This window comes from Neomonachus schauinslandi, chromosome X (assembly GCF_002201575.2).
Source record: "Neomonachus schauinslandi chromosome X, ASM220157v2, whole genome shotgun sequence".
NCBI lineage: Eukaryota > Metazoa > Chordata > Mammalia > Carnivora > Phocidae > Neomonachus > Neomonachus schauinslandi.
In genome coordinates this window covers 63,728,434-63,732,869 of record NC_058419.1, presented here as the reverse complement: position 1 = coordinate 63,732,869, position 4,436 = coordinate 63,728,434, and positions in this window count along the sequence as shown.

Here is a 4,436-nt window from a genome sequence, read left to right as displayed (position 1 = left end):
AAGAAGAAGAAGAAGAAGAAGAAGAAGAAGAAGAAGAAGAAGAAGAAGGAGGAGGAGGAGGAGGAGGAGGGGGAGGAGGAAGAGGAGTGGGAGGAGGGGGAGATGGGGGTGGAAGAGGATGAGGAGGGGGGAGGAGAGAAAAGAGGGCAGAAAATTTATTTGAAGAAATAATAGCTGAAAACTTCTCTAATCTAGGGAAGGAAACAATATCCAGATTCAGGAGGCACAGAGAACTGCCATCAAAATCAACAAAAACAGAGCAACACCAAGACATATTGTAATTAAATTTGCAAAATATAGTGATAAAGAAAAAAAATCTTAAAAACATCAAGACAAAAGAAATCCTTAATTTACAAAGGAAAACCCATAAGTCTAGCTGGATATTTCTCAACAGAAACTTGGAAAGCCAGAAGGCAATGGTGTGATACATTCAAAATGCTGAATGGGAAAAATCTGCACCCAAGAATACTCTACCCAGCAAGGTTATCATTCAGAATAGGAGAGTTAAAGAGTTTCCCAGATAAAAACTAAAGGAGTTCATGGCCACTAAACCAGCCCTGCAAGAAATATTAAAGGGGACTCTGAGTACAAAGGAGAGACCAAAAGTGAAAAAGACAAGAAAGGATCAGAGAAAATCTCCAGAAAAAAAGACAAAACAAATATAAAATGGAAATAAATACATATCTATCAATAATTACTCTGAATGTAACTGGACTAAACACTCTAATCAAAAGATAGAGGGTGTCAGAATGGATAGAAAAACAAGACCCAGCCATATGCTGCCTATAAAAGACTCACTTTAGACCTAAAGACACCTGCAGATTGAAAGTGAGGGGGTGCCTGGGTGGCTCAGGTCTTGATCCTGGGGTCCTGGGATGGAGTCCCACATCATGTTCCCAGATCAGTGGGAAGCCTGCTTCTCCCTCTCCCTCTGCCCCCCCCCCCCGTTTGTGCACTCTCTCTCTCTCTCTCAAATAAATAAATAAAATCTTTGAAAGGGAGGGGATGGAGAAACATTTATCATGTAAATGGATTTCAAAAGAAAGCCAGAGTAACAATACTTATATCAGGCAAAGTAGACTTTAGAACAAAGACTTTCAAAAGAGACAAAGAAGGGCATTATATAATAATAAAGGGGACAATCCAATAAGAAAATCTAACAATTGTAAATATTTATGAACTCAACATGGGAGCACCCAAAACAATTCATAGCAAACATAAAGGATATAATTAATAGGGTGCCTGGGTGGCTCAGTTGGTTAAGCAACTGCCTTTGGCTCAGGTCATGATCCTGGAGTCCTGGGATCGAGTCCCACATCGGGCTTCCTGCTCAGCGGGGAGTCTGCTTCTCCCTCTGACCCTCCCCCCTCTCATGCTTTATCTCATTCTCTCTCTCTCAAATAAATAAATAAAATCTTTAAAAAAAAGGATGTAATTAATAATAACAGAATAATTAGTAGCAGAGTTTAACACCCCACCTACATCAATTGACAGATCATCTAAACAGAAAACAAAGAAGGAAACAATGGCTTTGAATGACACACTGGACCAATAATGAAGCAGCAGAAAGAGAAATTAAAGCATCAGTACCATTCACAATTGAACCAAAACCAATAAGATACCTAGGAGGAAATCTAACCAAAGAAGTAAAAGACCTGTATTCCGAAAACTGTAAAACACTAAAGAAAGAAATTGATGATGGCACAAAGAAATGGAAAGATATTCCATGCTTATGGATTGGAAGAATAAATATTGTTAAAATGTCTATACTACTCAAAGCAATCTACACATTTAATACAATCCTTATCAAACTACCAACAACATTTTTCCCAGAGATAGAACAAACAATCCTAAAATGTTTATGGAACACAAAAGACCCCAAATAGTCAAAGCAACATTGAAAAGGAAGAGCAATGCTGGAGGTATCACAATTCCAGACTTCAAGTTATATTATAAAGGTGTAGTGATCAAAACAGTATGGTACTGACATAAAATTAGACATAAAGATCGATGGAACAGAATAGAGAACCCAGAGATGAACTCACAACTATATGGTCAATTAATCTTTGACAAAGCAGGAAAGAATATCCAAAGGGTAAAAGACAGTCTCTTTAACAAATGGTGTTGGGGAAACTGGACAGCAACAATGCAAAAGAAGGAAATGAGACCACTTTCTTATATGATATACAAAAATAAATTCAAAATGGATTAAAGACCTAAATGTAAGACCTGAAACCATAAAAATCCCAGCAGAGAAAACAGGCAGTAACTTCTTTAACATCAATCATAGCAACTTCTTTCTAGATATGTCTCCTGAGGCAAGGGAAACAAAAACAAAAATAAAGATTAGGACTACATAAAAAAAAAAAGCTTCTGCACAGCAAAGGAAACAATCAACAAAACTATAAGGCACCCTACAGAATGGGAGAAAATATTTGCAAATTACATATCCAATAAAGGGTTAGTATCTAAAATATATGAAGAACTTTTAAAACTCCACACCCCAAAATGAATAATCCTATTAAAAATGGACAGAAGACATAAATAAACATCTTTCCAAAGAAGACATACAGATATCCAACAGACACATAAAAAGCTATTCAACATCACTCATCATCAGGGAAATACAAATCAAAACTATAATGACATATCACCTCACATCTGTCGGAATGGCTAAAATGGACAACATAGGAAATAACAGGTGTTGGCAAGGATGTGGAGAAAGGGAAATCCTTGTGCAAAGTGGTGCAACCAGTCTGGAAAACAGTATGGAGTTTCCTCAAAAGTGAAAAATAGAACTACCCTATGATCCAGCAATTGCACTACTAGGTATTTACCCAAAGAATACAGAAATAGTAATTTAAAGGGATACATGCACCCCAATGTTTATAGCAGCATTATCTATGACCATAGAAATTATGGAAACAGCCCAAGTGTCTATTGACTGGTGAATAGATACAGAAGAAGTGGTATATATATAGAATGAATATCAGCCATATAAAGGAGTGAAATCTTGCCCTTTGTAATGACATGGATGGAGCTAGAGAGTATTATGCTAAACAAAAGAAGTCAGTCAGAGAAAGTCAAATACCATGTGATTTCACCTATATTTGGTATTAAAGAAACAAAACAAAGAAGCAAAGGGAAAAAAAAGATAAAGAGGAAAACCAAGAAACAAACTCTTAACTATAGAGAACAAACTGTTGATTACCAGGAGTTAGGTGAGTGGGAGAATGGGTTAGTTGATGGGGATTAAGGAGTGCACTTGTGATGGGCACCAGTTGTATGGAAGTGTTTAATCACTATATTGTACACCTGAAACTAATATTACACGGTATATTAACTAACTGGAATTTAGATTACAAAATGAGAGAGAAAAGTAAAAAACAAACAAACAAACAAAAAACAGGTTCTCTGAAGTCCTCTGCAGATTTGTATATTTGACAGTTGTATTTTGTAGAAATTGATTAGCTCTTTTAAGTACCTGGACATTTAAAATATCTTTTTAGGTGCAAATATTTATAAATTGTATTATGTCCTATTCATTTAAGCACTTTGTTTTAAATAATGGGACATAATGTTTGAAAGAAGCATTAATCCACACTCAGAAGACCAAGATACTAGTTTTAGGTCTACCAATGATAAGCTAGGTATCTTTGAGTAAGTTAATTCTCTTTGGGATTTCTTTTTTATTATATGTACATGAGGAGGCTAGACTAGATGATCTCAATATTAGGCATACTTTCTTGGAAAGTGCTTTCTAAACCCTAAAACACTAGAAATGTTTGTTTTGGTTAGTTTTAGTATTGTTATTATTTAAGAAGAGCTTCAACTCTATCATTTAATGTAATCTTTTCAGGATGACTGAGGGTCATCATTATAAACATTAGTTATTGTTGTGCCTGGGTGGCTCAGTCCTTAAGCATCTGCCTTCGGCTAGGGTCATGATCCCGGGTTCCTGAGATCGAGCCCCGGATTGGACTCCCCACTCAGTGAGAAGCCTGCTTCTCCCTCTCTCTCTGCCTGCTGCTCCTCCTGCTTGTGCTCTCTCTCTGTGTCAAATAAATAATTAAAATCTTAAAAAAAATCAGTTATTGTACTATATATATTTGCTAATCTCAGAACAATTAAAATTTGTAGCTATTGAAATTTTGCTTGTACCTACACTAAAATGGACTCATGGATTTTTTGTTCTTAAATATTTGATTTTATAAATGCTTCTTTATCTTTTCAGACTATTTGTACTTGTTGCTATTGTCAGTGGACCTGCCTAATGAAGTCCCTGTCATTTCAATTAGTTCTTTGTAATCTTTTGTGGCTTTGAGAACACACTAATCAAGCTAGTTATAACAGCTGAAATTTAACAAAAATGAGTAAAGACTGCTTGTTTTATTTTATTTGGAGAGGGCGTGGGTGGAAAAGGGAAAACCTCCTAT